This window comes from Columba livia, chromosome Z (genome assembly GCF_036013475.1).
Source record: "Columba livia isolate bColLiv1 breed racing homer chromosome Z, bColLiv1.pat.W.v2, whole genome shotgun sequence".
Lineage (NCBI taxonomy): Eukaryota > Metazoa > Chordata > Aves > Columbiformes > Columbidae > Columba > Columba livia.
This window is the reverse complement of record NC_088642.1, coordinates 73,976,251-73,998,556: the sequence shown is the minus strand read 5'-3', so window position 1 is coordinate 73,998,556 and position 22,306 is coordinate 73,976,251. Positions and strand designations below refer to the sequence as shown.

The window sequence follows — 22,306 nt, the reverse complement described above, 5'->3', positions numbered from 1 at the left end:
TCACCCAGGTCCCACCCCTCTGTGTGATTGCTTTGCTCCCTGGGTCCATTCTCCTCCTCCCTCCCTTTTTTTTGGGGGTTTGTGCAGTCCAGCCTGTGCTGCTGCTGAGTGAAGCCACTGGAACTGCCCGCTCCCCACAGCGGAGGCCGGGGAGGAACAGCAGGAGAGGGGCTGCCGGGCGGCGTCCAGGCTCCGCGGGGCAATTGCCGAATTACAGGCAGAAATGTCCCCGGGGAGAGGGGTCGTGTTGCTCCCGCCCCGCGGCGGGTGGGAGCGCGGAAAGTCCCGGGGACCGGTGGCTCCGGCACAAAGGACGGCGCCGGGCCGGCCGGGGGGAGCCGGGGCGGTGCCCGGGGGGATCCCGCTCCCTCCCCGCCCCTCCGCCCGCCCCTGTCCCCTCCCTCCGCTCGGCAGCCGGGGCGGGCGGCTGAGAGCCGGGTCCGGCGCACGGGGAGGCAGAGGCGGAGAGGCGGGCGATGGGGAAGGAGCTTAGGCGGTGATCCTGCGGGCGTCGTCAGGGAGAAACGCGGCGGGAGGGGCGAGAAAGGAGAAGAAGAAGGAGGAAAAGGGAGGGCGGGCCCGGCCCCCTCCCCTCTCCGCCGCGCCGAGGAGGGAGGGCGGACACGATGCCCGGCTGGCGGGCGCTGCCCGCCCGCCCGCATGGAGACCGCCGCCCGTAGCGGGGCTGCCGCGCCGCACCGCGGGGTGAGCCGGGTGCGCGGGGCCGGGGGGCGGCTGCGGGGGTGCCCGTGCGGGGGGCGGAGGGCGATGAGCGGCGGGTGGGAGCTCCGCTGCCGGAGGTGCCTCCGGCCCGCCCGTGCGGCCCCGTGTCCGGGGGGCGGCTGCGGGGGTCGGCAGGAGCCCGGCACGGCCCTGGGGGCGTTTGAGCTGCAGGAGCGGGGGGGACGCGGCTGCTTTCCTGCTTCTCCCCGCTATCTGCCAGCCGAGACGGGCTGGGGTTCGGGAGCTGACGGGCTTGTCTTCTGCACCTTCAGCATCCCCGGGCTGCCCTGGAAGCAGCGCGGGGGCAGAGACCGGGGACCCGGCATGAGGCAGGGGCCGTGCGGGGCCGGTGCGGGCTCGGCGGTCGCCACATGGCGAGCGGAGGACGCGGCGTGTCCCGCTGGGGCGAGGAGCGCGCTCGGAGGCAGCGCCGTGGTGCCGCGGCTCCTTTTCGGGGGGGCGATTTTCCCCGAGAAGGTGCCGGCGGCCCCTCGCCCTGCTCTCCGGTGTCCCGCAAGGCTAAGGAGTCGGGTGGTAGTTTGGGATGAGAGTCCCTGCAGCAGCAGAGTGTGATGTTGTATCAACAGATGTTAGGGCAAGGCAAGGAGTGTGGCTCTGGCCTTGCCACTGTCCATATCAACAGGCTCAGTGATGTTCGCCTCAGTGCTGCAAATCAGGACCAGGTTTCTCCTCAGGCACACGCCAGCCGTGGGACTAGCACCACTGGCAGATGCTGAGGGGTACACCTGAAGGCACATATCATCTCTGAACAACAAAACCATGTAATTTTGCTTGTATACATGCTTGAGAAGGGATGTTCCAGTGCTATATGACATTTTGTCAGTTTTTGCCTTGAAAGTGTGGCTGAAGCCTTTGATCCACAGTGCCTTTCTGAATTTGCTAAGCCAGATAAAGCACTCATCAAATATTGTGAGCCCTGCCCTGATATAGAACGTGTCTTCTGTGATTTTGTCCTCTCTGTGTATTGGCCTCTTTCTTTCTTATTTCCCCTTCTATTCACATACGTGATGAAACACATTTTCTCTGTTACACATCCCAGGAAACATACTTGCCCTTCCCAGCTCTTCTGCCAAGCTTCAGACAGCTGCTAACAGGGGCTTTCTCTCTTTCATTTATTTCTGTGTCTCCTCAGTGAGCCCATCATGTTTCATTTTCCTGTCTGTGTTTGCAACACAACTGCACTTCCTAGGTTGCAATTCTCTCAGGTATGTTGTTGAATGGGGTAGAGTACCAGCCTTCTCCTGCTGAACCAAAAACATTGATAAAAGAACAGCTCTACTGTCTTGTCAGCTGGGTTTTGGTTTTGTTGTGCTTTTTTTTATTATTATTTCCAGGTGTGTCTTTGAATGAGAGGTCAGAAGAAATGCAACATGAAGGGAGCTTCATATAGAACACTTAAAGAAGTTCACCATGATGGAAAGGAATGTGGTATCCCATGTAACGAGAAACTTCATGCAGACAATCTCAAAGCATGTGCATGTGAGGGGTTGATCCTCAACAACATTTCCAGGTATTGTGAAGAGGATCACATCACAACCTCCATGGTGTGTTCGCCCAGGCTGAAGACCTTGGGACATGCCAGGGGAGACACAGGAGGAGACTTCGCATCCGTGGAGGGATCCTGCTCAGCTGGGCAGCAGGAAACCTGATAAATTAGTGAAAGGGGTCACCACCAGTTTAAGCTCCTGATGCAGCACTTCCTATTACGGAAATTAAGAGATTTTGACAAAGGATCAGACTAAATGCACTTTATTCACAGAATGGTTGGATTAGGAAGGGAACTCTGGACGTTGTCTAGTCCAACCCACCTGCTAAATCAGGTTCACCAGAACACATCACACAGGAATGTGTCCAGGTGGGTTTTGAATTTCTCCAGAGAAGGAGACTCCATAGCCTCTCTGGGCTGTGCCTGGAGGCTGCAGCTCGCTGCACCAGCTGGGAGAGAAGCCCCTGCCTGGCCCCTCGGGCACACCCGGGATAGCGGACCCTTCCTCACTGTCACCACACTGACACCTAGCAGAGAGGTCCAAGGCTCTGAGGATGCTCTTTCCCACTGGCAATGGGACTGAGTGGGGGAACTGGGGGGGGACAGCAAAGACCGAGGCGATGCACAGGTGGATCCCAAAAGGGACCTGCGGCCAGAGCAGCTTTCCCTCCAGCCCACGCTGCCCTCAGCACCTGCTGCACTGCGGCTGAGGCTGCACACGGATTTCCTGGGGAGGAGGCACTGCTGACACGGCCCTGGGGCTGCAGGGACCCATGGCTGTGCCCCAAAACAGGCTGGTGACCCCACGGTGCGGCCAGGGCAGGGAAAGGCACCAGGAGAAGGGAGAGAAAGCAGCACACAGAGACTGTGTCAGTAAACAGGAATTTATTCCTTTTTCTTCAATATAGATTTGCCAGAGCCCTGTTACTGTCGACGGCGGGGCGGCCTCTTACAGGGCTGGGGAGAGTCCTGGGGGCAAGGGCTCTTCCTCTTTGGGGGGCGCCGGGGCCCCCCGAGCGAGCGGTCCCTGTCACGGTCGGGAGCGGAGTGGCTGTGGCTGCAGCCCTGGGCAGAGGGACCTGCTGCCACCGCCTGCCCCGACTCCTCCTGGGGCTGCTCCTGCTCTGCAGGGACAGGTACAGATTGGGAGCGAATGGGACCCCTGCACAGGGCGGCCTCCGACGAGCTGGGCTGCTCCTCCATGTTGGAGCCTGCAGAGCTGCTGGAGGAGGCCAGGCTGGAGTCAGGATTCCACCATTGGAAGCTGGTGGGGCTGGGGCTGGCTGTTGGGACGTCCTCCTCCTCGGCAGCGTAGGACCACAGCAGCCTCCAGGCCTCCTGGCTGCACCGCTGCTCGATGATGTTGATGAGGCCATGGACCAGCGGTGCTGCGTGTTCCTCGAGTCCGGGCTGCATCCGCTGGACCACGGCCTCCTCGTCCAGCCCGCAGCAGCACAGGTCGTTTAGGAGCAGCTTTTCTGCTGCCCTTGCCAGCCACCACTCTTCCTCATAGATGGCCTCCAGCTGCCGGCGCAGCCAGGGCAGCACAGGGCGCAGGAGATACCGGTGTCTCTGGAAAAGTGTCGCCCAGATCTCAGGTGGGAGGCCACCCACAGTAACCCTGGCCTGTGTCCCCGCAGCCCCCTGCTCTCCCAGGAACGGCATCCCCTGTGGAGAGGACGGAGGGGACGCCGTGGGGCCATGGGGGCTGCTGTTGGCCAGGGGGCTGGGAGCTCTGTCTGCCTGGCTGCTGGCGACTGACGGCTGTGCGGGGGGCGTGATGATGAGCTCCAGGTAGTCATCTTCTGCCCGCACAGAAAACTGGATCTGCTCCATCTGTTGTCTGCAGAGTGGGCAGTTCGATGTCCTTTTAGCCCATCGCAGGATGCAGCCCAGGCAGAACTGGTGTTGACACGGCTGCACGGATGCGATGTCCTTCTGGGCTTCACGGCAGATGGGGCAGGTTCCTTCTTCCTCCGCGGCCATGTTTGTGCTGCACGCGGGCTTGGGGAGAACTAAGGATGAGGAGCTGCTCCTCCTTGCTTGTGCTTGCTGTACAAAAGTGTGTTGCACGCTGCAAAATGGAGAGAGGCCTTGGTCACTCCACGTCCCAGGGAGGGTAGAAGAGGACAAAATTTCTAGGCCCCTGGAAAACAACACACTCCTGGCTCCACAATCCCCATCACCCACCCACAGCCACCCAGGGGGACGTTTCCCCACACAGCTCACCTCTGCTGCTGCAAGCGTGTCTGCAGTGCCCGGCTGCCTGAACCAGGCAGGGCCGGGGAAACACAACGGATGGCTCTGGAATGGGCACCGAGAGCTGCTGACAGCAGCCCCCAAAGCACCACCCAGCACCACGAGAAGCCTCACTTAGAGCTCCAGACCTTGCAAGCTGCTCGGCAGGAGTCCAGGCACGAGCCAGGCTGGGCCAGGCTCTGCTGACGCCCCAAGATAAACAGCGAGGGACGTGAGGTCACAGTCCATCGCTCGATGATGTCACCATCCACCTCTCGGTTATGCAAACCTCTGCCACCCGGTGATGTCACCACAAGCCTTCTGACCCTTCAGGTACATGGCATCAGGAGAAAAAATAAATCTCATTTCTTGTCTTCATTTTCTACATTTCGCTGACAGTTTAGCTTGGTCACCTGAACCATACCCCCGTGAGTGTGTGACTCCCTGATTTACAGGGAGGTTCTGGGCAGTTGGTGTCCAGCCCTGAGTGAGAATCTCCCACCCTGCTGGGTCCCGCCCCCCGTGCCAGTGACAAGCCTAAAGGGACATTTTGCTCCAGCCCCACCCACTCCTGCTGGCACTCACCCACAGTGCCAGGTCTGTCTCTGCTTACTGAGTTTGCCAGGCCTCTGGTAGCTGGTGCTCCTGGCCAACTGTTGTGTTGGTGGTCCTCAAAAGCACCAGCAGTGGAGCCTGATCCTGTACCCACAGGAAGGAGTTGTAGCTGCTGTCACTCCAGAGGACGGTGGAAGGGCTGTAGTTGCCTGCTCATGACTCCGGGGAGCCCAGGATCAGTCACCGCATGGGCTGTGCTGTCCCATCATCCATGATTGCCTCTCGCTTTTATCGTTGTGTCTAGTCATTAGTCCAAGCAGTGGCTTTTAGTTTGTTTGTTTTAGGAGAACAGTATATTTTAGTTTTAAGTTTGACCACGTGAGAGGAAAATGAAGGTGATGTTTAAGCTGTCTGTATGATTTTGCCCATTAAAATCTCATGAGGTGACAACCCATATTTTCTGGTTGTAGTGCTTCTCGTCTATATCAATGGCAGAGGCAAAGACATCCAGAAATCAGTGAAAGGGGCCACCACCAGTTTAATCTCCTGATGCAGCACTTGGCACGATGGGGTTGGGGCAGCCCTGTGGCTCCTGGTGCTGTTTCTGTGCAGAGTTGCTGACGCCGCCAACACTGGGAAAACCCCACGGACCCTGTTCAGTGCTGCCCTTCCACCAGTTGTACTGGTTTGCCAAGGGTTATAGTATCGATAGTGTATATGTGACAAGAAAAATCATAACTTAACCTGAGAAAGGTCTTTTTCTTCATGTGGGGTTATTCAGCATCCCCAGGGGCACTCCGTGCCATGAGTCTGTGCCCGTGCTGGTGTGAAGCAGAATAATAATGAGGGATTGAATTATTACAACTCTCATCTTTGCAGATTAATGAGGGATAATTTCATGTAAGAAAACAGAATTTGGAAATTGATTTTGGTAATTGATTTTAGCAATAAAGTGGTCATTCTTGACTTAGTGAAACAAAACGTTTTTCTAAGAGTTGACTCTAATACATGTTCTACTTAAAACGCGTAATCAGAATTTGAAATTGCTGAATATCTTGCTCAGGCATTTTCAAATGGAATCCTGTTTTTCCTTTAAAAATGTAGTAATAGGTACTGTGAAGTAGATCTGTAACAAAACCACAGAAAGTCTAACATTGAAGTGAAATGTTCAGAATTAATTTCCTTGTTTACACTGGGATAAGCCTACTTCACCATAGTTTCAGCTTAGAAGTATTCCTTCATGTTTTAACTTCTAATGGTGATTTTGGGTGGGAAATGCTTTCTGATACAAAGACATGTTCTGGTTGGAAAAGCTCTTTTTTGTCCTATTTCAGCCATGTTTATTCTCTTACTCACTGCAACTTTGTTGTTTGAACTAAGGATTGCCTCACTGTACATGTCTTTCCTGATGTCATGACTAATAGATCACACTAAGATGGAGCTCCCATTTTGATACAAAAAAGTATTTTCCTAAGCTTTTTTATAATATTTGCACTTTGCCAATACTCCAAACATAGATTTTCTTCCAGTTTGAGGAATCTAAAACTGCCCAAGAATTACTCTTCTTGGGTCATGTTAGCGATATCTGCTGACAGCTGAGTTTATTTACTAGGTTCCTGTGTGTAAAAGACTCTGTTTGGTGGCTTTGAACAGATACATTCAGTCAAACTTGTAATTACTAGTTTTGTCAGCAGTGACACACAGGGAAATCCAAACAGCATTGGAGTAAAAGAAGAAATTAGTGCTCAGCAAAGCTCCTTTATCAGGCATTCTCTCTCAGTGTCAGATCATTCATGATACATACAATTAAACTGTCACCTACAACACAGCATTACAGGGACAAAAAAAAAACAAGCCCAAACTCAACAACCGTACTAGTTGCCAATGATTCAAGTTTGCCACCCACTTACGACACATATTCTGCCTCACACGTTTGATTTTGCCACTCACTATCTAGTAGGGTGGAAGAATGTTCTGTCTTTAATGAACTGACCCGTTTTCTGTTTTCACAGTGTTTTTTCAAAGACAAGAGAAGGGCACGTTCATCACACCATGGGCCTTGTGCCTCCCTCTGCTGTGCAACCATGAGAAAAGCACAGGTGTGCAGAAACTGTGTCAGAGATCCTGATGTTCTGAAATGTTACTGTGGGCCTATTAGGAGCGTGCTGGCCTAGCATCAACGCTGTTTACGCAACATATAAAGATCCATTTCAGATGGATGAGACATTTTGTACTAAAAAAAAAAAATAAATCTTTGTACAATTAAATACAATTTACAGCTTAAATTTTTTTGAATATTTTGTTGTTGCCAGAACTTTTCTTCTCCTTCTCCCCTCTAAGCTGATATATAACGCTTATGAAATGCATAACTTTGCATTTCACCCTGGAAAAGTCTTTACTCACTGTTTTTTGCAGCAAGCTTTCATGTTTATCTGGGAAATCAGCTGCAGGATAGGGCACGGTGGTTCCAGTTCTCATTTTTATCACTGTGCAGCTAGTGGTGACTGAGGCAGCACTGGTTTGGCAAAGGCACCCGCTGTGAGCTGGACACGTCTTGGGCAGGAATTAAGAGCCTGGAAACATGATGCTCTGCAGCCTGGAAATGGGGGTGATTGGTGCCGCTGCCTGGTGCTGCCAGCGCTTCCCGAGTTTGTGTTCCTGTCATGACTGCTGCTCTAGAGGGGAGACGCTGGTTGTGGCCAAGGTGGGAGAAAATGAAGAAGTGTCCTCAGCAGCAGGGTGTGTTGAGATTCCCTGTTTGGTTGGTAATTTTTGGGTGCTAAACAGAGACATTGCTGCAAAGCAGAATCAAGAGAGCTGTGGAAGAAGCTCTGACCCTTAGGTCTTGCCTACGCTGAAACCCGTCATTCCTGCATTCCCAAAAATGCAGCAACAAGTTGTTTCCCACACAGTTCAGGGCACCGAGGGAGGGTGAGGCTGGTTTCATGTGTAAATAGAGGACGATGTTAAGAAAGTCCTTCCTGTGTCAAAACCATCCGTTCCTCTTGATTTCAGGTCACCACCTATCAAAGTGTCTCAGAGACACAGCCAGAAAGCTGACACAGCATTTCCTGCATGGTAAACAGCAGTTCACCTTGGGAACCGCTTTTCTGCACCATGCTGAGGTCTGTTAACAGGCACATGCTGTATATGTGTGTGTGTTCTCCCACCACCTATGGAAATAGCTGGGTGCCTGTGAATGCCAAGACAGACCCAAAGGAGGAGCGAATCTCTGTTACAATGCAATGTTGAAAATGCAGTTTTCTGGGAGAGAATAAACGAGATACCTGCAAAGGAGCACACTGCTGTGATTCCTACTGCCATGTAACAGGCCAGCTGCTGAAACCAGCAGTAGAAAGATCAGCTCTCTGCACCCTCTTGTGAAAATTCTCCACAATTACACCATCACAAATCCACAGGACATCTGCGGGCAGGGAAAATGGCTGTGACGCTTACTCCTCCAGTACACTAGCAAGCCAGATGCAAGCACTGAAGAACTGATGCTGTCAACAGCTGGTGAACAAGAGAGGCATTAGAAATGGGAGCTCACTGCCCATTCCTTGGCAGGTCCCTCCCTTCCACACCATGTTTTCTTCACCGCTTTCAAAGGTGACTGAGCTCTCTGTGAACATACGTGAACCTCCTGGCAGAGGCACAGACACCTCCAGCAGGACCAACATCTGCCTACCTTGCAGAGGTTCCAGCTTTGTCACACTCTGAAGGGTGCAGAGACAAGTGCTGGAGGTGTCAAGGTTACAGCTCATAGCAACTACTTTTAGTGACAGTACGAGAACTCAAGCTCAGTAGAACTGATTTTTTATTCATAGGAGCCTAAATGTATTTTTTCTTTGTTTTATCCATTTACTTTTTTTTATGCTATTTTCAACTTCTGTACCTAGTCCTTTACATCATTTGATGTTTCTGCCTCTTCTCTCTTAGCACCTTCCCCTCCCTGATTGTCAGTTGAGCTACTTTCAGATCTTTTAGGGTCCTTTTTTCATTCACCTGGTGCCAGATCTGCCAACACAATAGTAATAATTGTCATTATTTTGCCCCTAACTGCCTTCTTCTCTGGCCACCTTCACAGCTGGCAAAGATTCAGTCTTTTATCTGCAATTTTCTGACAGTAAGACAAAGACTGAAGCAAGTGGTTTCGTAAGGACTACAGTGCAACCATGAGCCACAAGCCAGATCTCCTCTCTCAAGCAAAGCTGCTTTGAAAGGACTGACAAATTCCCATTATGGAAATGAAGAGATTTTGACAAAGGCTCAGATTAGATGCACTTGATTCACTGAATGGTTGGGGTTGGAAGGGACCTCTGGAGATCATCCAGTCCAACCCACCTGCTAAATCAGGTTCATCAGAGCAGATCACACAGGAATGTGTCCAGGCGGGTTTGAATGTCTCCAGAGAAGGAGACCACACAGCCTCTCTGGGCAGCCTGTTCCAGGGCTCTGACGCCTCAAAGAAAAGAAGTTTCTCCTCAGGTTTATGTTTCAGTCTGTGCCCATTGCCCCTCATCCTGTCATAGGGTACCCCTGAAAGGAGTCCCATCCTCTTGACGCCCACCTTGAGATATTTATAAGCATAAATAAGCATCAATGAGATCCCCTCTCAGTCTTCTCCAGGCTGAACTGATCCAGCTCTCTCAGCCTTTCCTCATAAGAAAGATGCCCCATGCTCCTCATCATCTTTGTAGCTCTCTGCTGAACTCCCTCCAGTAAATCTTTGTCGTTCTTAAACTGGGGAGCCCAGAACTGGACGCCGTACTCCAGATGTGGCCTCACCAGGGTAGAGTAGCAGGGGAGGAACAACCTCCCTCAACCTGCTGACCACACTCTTCTCAGCGTACCCCAGGATACCATCGCCGTTCTTGGCCACAAGGGCACAATGCTGACTCATGGTCACCCTGTTGTCCACCAGAACTCCCAAGTCCTTCTCCACAGCGCTGCTTTCCAGCAGATCCGCCCCTAACTTGTACTGGTGCCTGGGGTTGTTCCTCCCCAGGTGCAAGACCCTACACCTTGTTGAACGTCATCAGGCTCTTCTCTGCCCAGCCCTCCAACCTGTCCTGATCTCGCTGGATGGCAGCACAGCCTACGGCTGTATCAGCCACTCCGCCCAGTTTTGTGTCATTGGCAAACTTGCTATGGGTAGCTTCAGTCTTTGAAAGGGGATAGGAAACTGAGCTTGCAGAATGAGACAAAGTATCTTTTTCCTGCCAAGTGTTTTGATGTCACTTTGGCTTCATGCTGGCGAGCTGTGCCCAGCAGAGTACTATCAGCACCCCAATGCACACCCCTTCCGCTGGCGGTGCCAGTGCTCTGCCTGGAGGCTGCAGCTCGCTGCACCAGCTGGGAGAGAAGCCCCTGCCTGGCCCCTCGGGCACACCCGGGATAGCGGACCCTTCCTCGCTGTCACCACACTGACACCTAGCAGAGAGGTCCAAGGCTCTGAGGATGCTCTTTCCCACTGGCAATGGGACTGAGTGGGGGGGGGGCCAGCAAAGACTGGGGTGATGCGCAGATGGATCCCAAAAGGGACCTGCGGCCAGAGCAGCTTTCCCTCCAGCCCACGCTGCCCTCGGCACCTGCTGCACTGCGGCTGAGGCTGCAGATGGATTTCCTGGGGAGGAGGCACTGCTGACACGGCCCTGGGGCTACGGGGACCCATGGCTGTGCCCCCCAACAGGCTGGTGACCCCACGGTGGGGATGGGGCAGGGAAAGGCACCAGGAGAAGTGAGAGAAAGCAACACACAGAGACTGTGTCAGGAAACAGGAATTTATTCCTTTTTCTTCAATATAGATTTGCCAGAGCCCTGCTACTGTCGACGGCGGGGCGGCCTCTTGCAGGGCTGGGGAGAGTCCTGGGGGCCAGGGCTCTTCCTCTTTGGGGGGCGCCGGGGCCCCCTGGGTGAGCAGTCCCTGTCCCACCTGGGAGCAGAGGGGCTGTGGCTGCAGCCCTGGGCAGAGGGACCTGCTGGCACCGCCTGCCCCGGCTCCTCCTGGGGCTGCTCCTGCTGCACAGGAATGGTCACAGATGGGAGGCGGACGGGACCCCCGCACGGGGCAGCCTGTGATGTGCTGGGCTCCATGTTGGAGCCTGCAGAGCTGCTGGAGGAGGCCAGGCTGGAGTCCGGATTCCGCCATTGGAAGCTGGTGGGGCTGGGGCTGGCTGCTGGGCTGTCCTCCTCCTCCTCGGCAGCGTAGGACCACAGCAGCCTCCAGGCCTCCTGGCTGCACCGCTGCTCGATGATGTTGATGAGGCCATGGACCAGCGGTGCTGCGTGTTCCTCGAGTCTGGGCTGCATCCGCTGGACCACGGCCTCCTCGTCCAGCCCGCAGCAGCACAGGTCGTTTAGGAGCAGCTTTTCTGCTGCCCTTGCCAGCCACCACTCTTCCTCATAGATGGCCTCCAGCTGCCGGCGCAGCCAGGGCAGCACAGGGCGCAGGAGATACTGGTGTCTCTGGAAAAGTGTCGCCCAGATCTCAGGTGGGAGGCCACCCACAGTAACCCTGGCCTGTGTCCCCGCAGCCCCCTGCTCTCCCAGGAACGGCATCCCCTGCGGAGAGGACGGAGGGGACACCATGGGGCCATGGGGGCTGATGTTGGCCGGGGGGCTGGGAGCTCTGTCTGCCTGGCTGCTGGCGACTGACGGCTGTGCGGGGGGCGTGATGACGAGCTCCAGGTAGTCATCTTCTGCCCGCACAGAAAACTGGATCTGCTCCATCTGTTGTCTGCAGAGCGGGCAGTTCGATGTCCTTTTAGCCCATCGCAGGATGCAGCCCAGGCAGAACTGGTGTTGACACGGCTGCACGAATGCGATGTCCTTCTGGGCTTCACGGCAGATGGGGCAGGTTCTTTCTTCTTCCGCGGCCATGTTTGTGCTGCACGCGGGGTTGGGGAGAGCTAAGGATGAGGAGCTGCTCCTCCTTGCTTGTGCTTGCTGTACAAAAGTGTGTTGCACGCTGCAAAATGGAGAGAGGCTTTGGTCACTCCATGTCCCAGGGAGGGGAGAAGAGGACAAAATATCTAGGCCCCTCAAGAACAACACACTCCTGGCTCCCCAATCCCCATCAGCCACCCACAGCCACCCAGGGGACGTTTCCCCACACAGCTCACCTCTGCTGCTGCAAGCGTGTCTGCAGTGCCCGGCTGCCTGAACCAGGCAGGGCCGGGGAAACACAACGGATGGCTCTGGAATCGGCACCGAGAGCTGCTGACAGCAGCCCCCAAAGCACCACCCAGCACCACGAGAAGCCTCGCTCAGAGCTCCAGACCTCGCAAGCTGCTCGGCAGGAGTCCAGGCACGAGCCAGGCTGCGCCAGGCTCTGCTGACGCCCCAAGATAAGCAGCGAGGGACGTGAGGTCACAGTCCATCACTCGATGATGTCACCGTCCATCTCTGCTGACATCACCGTTCACCACTCGCTGGCATCACCGTGTGCTGTCTGCTCCTTTTTTATTTGTGTGCATCCCTCCAACTTTACATGGCCCTGAATATAAATAGTTCAAAGAAGGTCTGGTTTACGAAAAAACTGCTTAACTTCACAAAAGAATGTGAATAACTGTAAAATAACTTGCTGCTGTTTGAAATGCTCCTCAATTTCTGGTAGAAACATATATTCTAGTAGTTAATAAGACATTAAATATGGGCCATATTAAGTAAATTTCTTCAATTTCATTTTTTCAGTTAATCTTAATTAAGAAAAAAGCGGGGGGGGAGGAATTGTGCTTCCCTTGGGTCATCGTTTTTTCACACCAATAAGAGAAGGAATTTCCCACCTACAAGACACCATGATATGAAAAAAGCCTAGTTATTAAAAAGTCTTCAAAGCAGCAAAATTCGCTAAAAACAAGATTTAAAAGTCATAACCTTAAATCATGGTTTTATTAGGGTACATATTATTTGTTATAGAAATTATAGTTAATCATGCTAAGATCATAATATTCCTTGAATGCATGTTGTCAGAACTTATAGGGCTACACATGTCTGCACATGCAGCTACAAATTCCAAAATCCAAATAAAATTGTACCATTAAATCTATAACATGCTTTTGTCAGCTGTATAATGCATTTTCCATCATTCCATAGTGACATACCTTTTTTGTTCTTTAGAAAATGCCATCTAATACACACTTAGAAGTTAAACCTTTCATGATTAGCAAGAGATTGGTGTACCCCTCATGCAAGGAACGGGTACTAGCATTTGTATTGAGGTTACACATCACTCAGCATTAATTCCAAGCATGGAGCCCACTAAGCCACTCGTGAAGTAGTTTTTTGTTTGGTTGATTGCTTGATTGTTTCTTTTTTTTTTTTTTTTTTGGTGGTGGTGGTGGTGGCTTTTGTTCTTGGTTTTTCTTTTCATTTAAATAGCATACAACACACTCCAACTAGGAGATTGTTTTTTTCATCTCCACTACCTAAAATTGTGTAACTTTAACTTTATGTCCATGCATATGTGCCTGATTTGGCTCTGCGTGCTCGCCATGTACCTCTGCTTCTCAGCTACAACAACTATTCCAACATCTAAGCCAGACAGTTGTAAACCCACAGGTCTTTTGGTTCCATCAACCAACCTGGTGACATTTCAGGATCCGTGGTTTTCAGTCACATCCTCCCTCTGCCTGCAGCACTTTTGGGGGTGGAGATCAGTGACCGAACATGAGAAGAAAGACTGAAGATCTTAATCGAAGATACAGACAATGGGATCAAGCACACCCTCAGCACATTTGCAGGTGGCACCACGATGAGTTGTGCAGTTGATACGTGCAACGGAAGAGATGCCATCCAGAGAGACCTGGGCAGGCTTGAGCAGTGGGCCCATGTGAACCTCCTCAAGCCCAAGAAGGCCAAATGCAAGGTCCTGCGCCTGGGTTATTAAGAGATTAGCTACTCAAACTTCACACTAGCAACTCAAATTTCAAAGTAAACTTGAACACCCACACTGCCTGATCAAAGCCCACACAGGTACCTTGCACCTCTCACCTCCGGAGGCCGGGGACTCTAGCCACAACTTCCATGATGACATAAGGAAACAAGACCAAGCACTCCATTCTCCAGGGACACAAAATGCACATCCCATTCCATTTCACCTCAGTAATGGGTTCCTGCCTTGTGCTGAAGCTGCATCCGGAGTCCAAAGGTGTGCCTGACCTGAAAACACACTAAGAGTTACTTCTTACTAGAAGCTTCAGTTGAAGGAATAAGCATAGTACATATGTAACTATCAAACAGTGGTATAATTCTGACATGGCTGACACCACACTCCGTGTGAGTATTTTACACTTAAAGTACAGAGATAGAGAGTCTGATCTGGCCACTGGTGGTGGGAAGAAGCTGCAGTGAGTCATACCCTTGTCTGTTGGGGGACTTAAGCAACAAGAAAATATTTTGTTCTCCCTTGTTTTTACTCCAGGAGCTGAAAAAAAAAAAAAAAAGTATGTGGCTGGTTTGCTGGCTTTCATCTTGAAATAGTGGTTCTGTTTCTCAAAATGCAACCTTGAAACACAGCAAGTGCTGAGCCATCCACAGCCTTCAGCAACCAGACCCTACGACTCTTTTACACTGTTATTCTGCCCTTCTTTTATATTCTGCCCTCCTCTTCCATTTGCGCCTGACCGTGAGCACCATCACAGCTCAGCTGTTGAAACATAATGGGTGTTATCTGCACAGAATGACAGACCAATAACAAACTGGTTGGTTATTGATGATTAGATTTATTATGTAAATGCAACACAATAACATTCTGATGGAAACCAAGGTGCTCCGATAACTAATACGTGAAGTGTGTAGCAACCAGACTGAGAACAAACTTCTGTCAATTTATCGACGATCACTGCGACCAGAGTTCTTTGTGTTCACCATTCACCGCACAGGAGTTCACCTTCAGTGAATAATAAAGCTGCATGGACTATTTGGTGAACATCTCTCTTTTATTTGGCCATACCTGCTGTAGGGTAGTGTCAGTATATGAGTCACTAATTTAATATTCACTTTATGGCGTATTTACAACCTGTATGACACAAAGAACAGTGACTGACGGCAGACAGACACGCATGAGCTTTGCACATCTCGCAGCATGATCTGTGAGCTGCAGGAGTGTGGCAGGCTTTGTGCCTGTACAATATCTTTACAATGTCACCCACCCAGGGAGAAGTTTCTGACCTCCAACAAATTAAATACAACCATGATCATTGTTCAAAACAGAAGAAAGTCGGCCTGTTCACACACAACCTTGACTACGAACCTGCCTCCAGGAACTGCCTTGTACAGCTGAGTACTTGAAGCAGATACAATAATTCATTTGAAGTTTGCATTTTCTTTCTCATTACAGTTGCAGCCAGATATCTCAGCCAAAATAGAGGCCTTCAAACAGGGAAGGTCAGTTATTGCAGATGAAAAGCTTTATTCTCATCTACAGAAATAATCAGAGAGAACAGCAGGTACTTGATCTGGGGCTCTGTGCAAATAAACACAACAATCCCAAATGCAGAATGAGGAATTTCCCAGAGCTCCTAATTCCTGTCAAAGGGCTTTAAGGGCTGGGTGCTTTTGAGAAGTAGGAGAACAGCATTTCTTCTCTAATCGTGAAAAAAAGGTTGATCTCACTTGTATTTGTTTTTTCAAGAGTGGGTAAGGCAGCCACCTTCAAGAAGAGGCTTTGAGCAGTAAATCCTGATTTGATAAAGCTCAGGCTCCAAGAAAAGAACCTGTAAGCTCAGAGGGACTGGGATGGGACAACAGCTTTTCTCCCATCAGCACCTTCAACACAGAGCTGCCTTCACCACACTCCGGGACTTCTCCTCTTCCAAGAGCCCGGAGACCAACCACACGGCAAACACAAATTCTTCCTGCAGGCAGAAGTTCTAAGGTGAAGTTCTAAGTGTGGCAGTGAGCTTTATTTGGAACTATTCCTTTTTTTTTCTTTTTCCCCCTATACACTTACAATTTTCCTTTGCAAAATGAAATTGTATGCCAACAGGAATTGAGGTCCCTTGACAGCTGAATCCCTAAGAAAACCTCCTTGAGAAACCTTCTGGTTTATGCTTTCTGCAGATATCTCTATTGCAGACCTTGTCAAGAAGGCAGGAGACAGGCAAAATAGTATTTTTCAGGTTTCTCTCCCCATTCTGCTCTACAGAGCCAGTAACAACACTGTCAATAAAGGCTGATTTCATCTTTAACCTGGATAGCTCAAGACACACTTGCAAGAAGTTGCAGATGCCTCATCCTTGGCAGTGTTCAGGCCGGGCTGGATGGGGCTTTGAGCAGCCTGGTCTAGTGGAAGGTGCCTCTACCCGTGGCAGGGGGTTTGGAACTAGATCTTTAGGGTGCCTTCCAACCCAAAATGTTTGATGATTCTGTGACTCTGTGATTCTAATCGACCTGAGTTTGGCAAAGCAATGAGCCATTGCAGGAGTAAAGGCAGAAGGAAATAAAACTCACCTGCAGACAGCTGGTATCTTGCAGAACAGTGGGCTGCATGATCACATTCTTACTATCTTCCGTGGAATGATTTTCATATGCAGATTTTTTTCCCCCACTATTAACAGCAGTTATTTTTTTCAGTGTCTTGTTACTCATTAGAAATTTTGAAAGTAAGCAAAGTTCACAGCCTCAGCATAAAGTTTCATTATTCAATCCATAGGTATTTTTTTTATTATATAGACAAAACAAAAGCTTTTATAGTATCAAATGGCATTACAAGTTCTGCAGTGCCTTTGCAACTGCTGAAAGTTGTCTCTGGGTATAAGAACCCCAAGAAAGAGCTCACATTGTTCCCAAGTGCATCCTGACATACTTCACCACTTGGTGACTTAGGTTTCAAAACAGCAGTTCTTACAGATTTATTGATCTGATGGTAGGTTTTTGACACCTGCTTCCAGCAACAATGTGACAGTCAACAGCTCCAAAGTGCAGAGGACCGTGTTCTGTGCTCTCACTCCTGATGGGGAGGCAGGGGGAGACATCACACCTTTGGTGGACAGCACAAGGGACAGACCAGATGTTGGCAGAGCTCAACTTCCATTGGTTTTGTCAACTGTGCAGTTTTTCAGCTATCAGGTCAGAACAAACCCTCAAGCACATCATTCCTGGCTGCAGGAACTGGTTTTGAAAACCAAGATGGAAACAGGCAGCAGCAGATCTCTCCCCAGAAAAGGCCACACACACTTGCAAAGAGTGGGTAGAGGAGAAGACAGCGCAGACCATTTGCAGTTGCTGTGTGCCCATGAGCTCAGAAGCTCTTGCCAAGTGCTGGGCTGGCAATGCTCTCATCATGTACCGCAAAGTGCATCCACTCCAGGGTTCCACACGGACCTCTCCAAACCGCTTGTAATGCACTCAGATCACATCAGGAACATGTTTCCAGTGAAGAACACCTTGGCTAAAGCCAAAGCATCCCAAAGGAATAGTTTGGTGCCAGGCATTCCCAGTCCCAGTGAATTGCACCTCTGCTCATCCAAGGACCTGTTCCCCACCACTGGCTTCCATCCACACTTCCCAGGGTGCCCCTGCACCCCACGCTCGAGCCCTGTAGCCCAGCAACAGCACACGGTCACTGCTGGCAGGGCCCAGGCTCTGCACAGGGTGTGCGAGGCCGCCCAGCTGAGGCCGTTCAGGCTTGTTCTGCTGGACGTGGCCTGGCCAGCCTGGAGCTGCCTCAGCACTTACTCTGCTGACCATGGTGCCTCCACTGCACTCTTTCTCACCTTGGAAGGGTACAACTATGGTTTTACACAGAGCCAGCACAAAGATGTGTTTCTGCACAGGAGGAGGTTTTAGGTGCCGCTACAGCAAGGTCATAGGGGGCAGTGAAGGCTGGCAGGAGAGCAGAGCCCCAGGATGTCAGGGCAGAGGGTGGAGTGTGGAGGAGGTCAGGCCTGAGCTAAGGCACGATGGGGCGCAGGCTGGACCTGGAGATCTCCACACCCCTGCAAAGGGCTGCAGAGCTGTGCCCTCTCCCACCAGACAGGCAGAGTCATGAGTGGGAAGGTGTGCACAGAACCAGGAGAAGGAGGATACAGGGGATACAGCAGAAGGCTCTGCTGCTGTTCAGTGAGACCTGGATAGGCTGGAGGACTGGGCAGAGAAAAGCCTGATGAAATTCAGCAAAGGCAAGTTTAGGGTCCTGCACCTGGGAAGGAATAACCCCAGGCACCAGTACAGGTTAGGGGTGGACCTACTGGAAAGCAGCACTGTGGAGAAGGACCTGGCAGTTATGGGGGACAATGGGTTGACCATAAGTCAACAATGTGCCCTTGTGGCCAAGAAGGCCAAGGATATCCTGGGGTGCATTAGGAAAAGTGTGACCAGCAGGTTGAGAGAGGTTCTCCTCCCCCTCTACTCCACCATGGTGAGGCCACATCTGCATCCAGTTCTGGCCTCACCACTTTAAGAAGGGCAAGGAACCACTGAATGGTCTCCAGGGGTGGTCTACAAAGATGATTATTAGTGATCTGGAGCACCTTTCTTATGAGGAGAGGCTGAGAGAGCTTAGTTTGTTCAGCCTGGAGAAGAGAAGGCTGAGAGGGGATCATATCAATGCTTATAAATATCTCAAGGGTGGATGTCAAAAGGATGCAACCAGACTCTTCTCAGTGGTGCCCAACAGTAGGTTAAGGGGCAACAGACACAGACTGAAACACAAGAGGTTTCACTTAAACATGAGGCCAAACTTCTCTGAGGGTGCCAGAGCACAGGAACAGGCTGCCCAGAGGGGTTGTGGAGTCTCCTTCTCTCCAGAGGTCCCTCTCTGGTCTCCAGAGGTCCCTTCCAACCCCAACAATTCTGTGATTCTATGAGAAGAAAGTACCACAGGTGACATGAATGGCAACACCAGCTGCAATGCCTGGAGCGAGACACTTGGATTCTTCCTGCAGTTTTCATAGTTTTATTTTCTTCTTTCATAATTAGGTAACTAACAAGTGTCTCCAAGTGCCCTTGGGGACCAGTGTGTGCCCCAGCTGCTGGCCCGGCCCTGGTGCCACCGGTGTCTGGGCCACACTAGTGCTGCCGGCGGCGTCGCCTCTTGCGGGCTGAAGAGGCCTGTCGGCTGCTGGCCCTCCTCTTCGGGGGACGCCGGGGCCCCCCAGCTGAGCGGTCCATGCCCTGGCCAGCAGTGGAGGGACCTGCCACCGCCTGCCCTGGCTCCTCATGTGGCTCCTCCTGCGCTCTGGGGCTGGGGGCAGGAGCCCCCGCCGGGGAGCCGGTGGGGGCAGGAGGCTCCACTGGTGAGACGGTGGGGCCAGGACTGGCCGTGTGGTCGTCCTGCTGCTCCTGGGCAGCACGGCGCTCCAGGAGCTCCAGCTGCCGCAGGATCTGCTCGCTGCACCGCTCTGCGGCGACGTCGATGAGCTGGCGTACGAACGTCTCCGTCTGGTCGTGCAGGAAGGGCTGCAGCTCCCGCACCAAGGCCTCCTCATCCAGCCCATAGCGGCACAGAGTGGCTATGATGGTGCCCTGTGCCACAGCCACCTCCCACCAGAAAGGCCCCTGCAGCACCTCGTTCACCCAGGACACCAGGGGCTCCAGGATCTCCCCAGAGTCCCGGAAAAGGCCAGCCCAGACGTGGGGCTGCAAGCCGGCCACATAGGCCCCCTGCTCGTCCTCATGGCCATCAGCTGATGGATCTGAGCTTTGTGGAACATCCATCTCCAAGAAGTCTTCCTCTGACCACACAGAGTAAATGATGGTCTTGGCCGTCTGCATGCAAAGGGGGCACGATGATCTCCTCTTTGCCGATCGCAAAATGCAGCCCAGGCAGAACTGGTGCATACAGGGCGTCACATAAGCAACCTCATCTTCAGCGTTGTGGCAGATGGGGCAGCTCCACTCTGCCTCTGTGGTCATGTTTGCTTCTTGTAGTGGGTTGGGGAGAGTCGACGGCAAGGAGCTGCTCCCCCTCACTGGTGTCACACACTGCAAAATGGAGAGAGGCCATGGTCACTCCATGTCCCACAGACAGAAGTAAAAATAACCTGGTCCCTCAAGAACTACACACTCCTGGCTCCCCAATCCCCAGGGGGACGTTTCCCCACACAGCTCACCTCTGCTGCTGCAAGTGTGTCTGCAGTGCCCGGCTGCCTGAACCAGGCAGGGCCGGGGAAACACAAGGAATGGCTCTGGAATAGGCACCAAGAGCTGCTGACAGCAGCCCCCAAAGCACCACCCAGCACCACGAGAAGCCTCGCTCAGAGCTCCAGACCTCGCAAGCTGCTCGGCAGGAGTCCAGGCACGAGCCAGGCTGGGCCAGGCTCTGCTGACACCCCAAGATAAGCAGTGAGGGACGTGAGGTCACAGTCCATCACTCACTGATGTCACAGTCCACCACTCACTGATGTCACAGTCCACCACTCAGTTACACAAACCTCCATCACCCGGTGATGTCACCACAAGCCTTCCAATCCTGCAGGCATCTCTCTCCCAAATTATACTTATGCCTGGTGTTATTCTGTCCCAGGTGCAGAATCCAGCATCTGCTGTTGTTAAATTTCATGCCAGTGACAATTACCCAACGTATCAGTCTATCCAGATCTCTCTTGAAGGCTTCTTGTTCTTCAAGAGGGTCAACAGCACCTCTCGAGTTGGTCTCAGCAGCAGGCTGGCTAACTGTGCTTTCAACTCTTGCATCCTGATCATTGATAAAAATATTGGAGGATATCATATTAGTTAGGCAGGACTTTACCTTTGTAAACCTGTGTTGACTGTCCCTGATGATTGCACTGTTCTTTAAACTTCTTTCAACAGCATCCAGTATGATCTCTCCCTTTTTATCCCACCTTTCTTGAGGAGGAAAAAAAGAATACCAGAACATGGCATTTAATTGGCCTATCCTCCCTGCTCCATAGTTAAAATCAGTTATACTTTTGTTCTTGTTAGAAATCAGCCCTTGTAATAAAAGCACTTCAATTTATGTGCAAGTAATGCACCACTCCAGACCAAATCCTGTATGGCCTCTTCTCCTGCTGGTTTTAGGACTAGTTGTCTTAGGCAGCAGTCATGTATTGTATGCAAAGGTGTTCTCTCTGCACTTCGGTCTTGAGGACGCATTAACTCAATAGTAGGAATCCCCCTATTACTACCTGTCCAAAATCTGCAGCTCTCCAAATCCTACTTCCCACTTCTTGATTTTTCCTTCCCGATCCAGGAGGTCAGTGGTAGAACCTGAAAAACACACTTAAGGAAAAGTATGACTTAACAGAGTCTCATGGCAAGGTTCACTCTGTTACTCATGGCATGGAGTAAATATGTTAAGGAGAATCAGCTGAGAGTTGCTTTAGAGCGATTTATATGAGGACAGAAGATGGGACAGGGTAGAGGGAGGCCCTTCCGTTGAGTCATGAGGTTCAGAATGAGTCCCCTTGCTTTCTGATCGTCTCAGGGAGGAATTTAGCTGCAGCTAGAACCAAACGCAGTCTCAGACTTGATCCGCTGTTCATGTCTAAGAGATATAGAGGATAAGGGAAAACAGGTGAGAGATTATATGTATTTATGGCCAAAAGATTATATATGCATACATGCTTGGCTAGGATATCAAAGTTTCATCATGCTGCATCTCAGCCTACTTGCTGCCCCACCAGGGCCCTGGTGCCAGGTTGCTTTGAAGTCTGGATCCCAGGTCTCTTGAAGCAAATTCTCAGGCATCAAAGTCTGTAGAAATAAATAATTTAGTGGACTAGTACAGCAGCAAGGTTGGCTTGAGCCGGGTGCCTTCATGGAGGTGCCAACTTGAGCACAGAAGTCTCTGGGCAATTGTATCCTTACAGACTATTTACCCACCACTCAAGTGATGATCCAGTCCAATACTAATATTTGAGTCTGAGGTCATCTTGCTTCTTATCGGATCCTTTCACTGTCTACAGACAGGCCCTTGTTTTGTTTAGCTGCAGACTTTGTTGACAGTCCAAAGCCATGTTATGCAGACCTTGAAAATGTCACTCTGGCCAAATGAATCCTGTGTTGCTCAGCAAAGTGCAAAACGGGCCCTATCATCTTGAAGGTGTCCATAATGGTCTATAGCTTTGTGTTGGCCTTGGAGGCATTATTTTGCCCAAGTAGATACTGTTTTTCTCTGTGAAGTGCAAAACATGCCTTGTCTTACAGGTAGTGTTGATGGTTTGTAGCTAGTTTATTTTCATAAAGTAGACGCAAGTTTGGTGAATATGAGCTGAACTTTACAACATCGAGCTCAAGATATCAGCCAATTTAGCTTACACAAGTAACTTTAAGCAGATAGTATATTAAAAATCACATGACCCTATAATTCTAAGTGAT

The 22,306-nt window shown here is 51.4% G+C and overlaps 1 long non-coding RNA gene across 2 annotated transcripts; it reads left to right on the top strand.

Moving 5' to 3' along the window:
• Positions 1-395: 395 nt before the first annotated feature.
• Positions 396-7,295, top strand: LOC135577324 (uncharacterized). Of its 2 annotated transcripts, XR_010469039.1 has the most exons (3): positions 399-705; positions 2,079-4,801; positions 7,036-7,295. It is a non-coding gene; the product is annotated as an uncharacterized LOC135577324 (long non-coding RNA). The 2 variants fall into 2 exon arrangements; XR_010469038.1 differs by lacking the exon at positions 7,036-7,295 and having other exon boundaries at positions 396-705; positions 2,079-6,335.
• Positions 7,296-22,306: the final 15,011 nt, after the last annotated feature.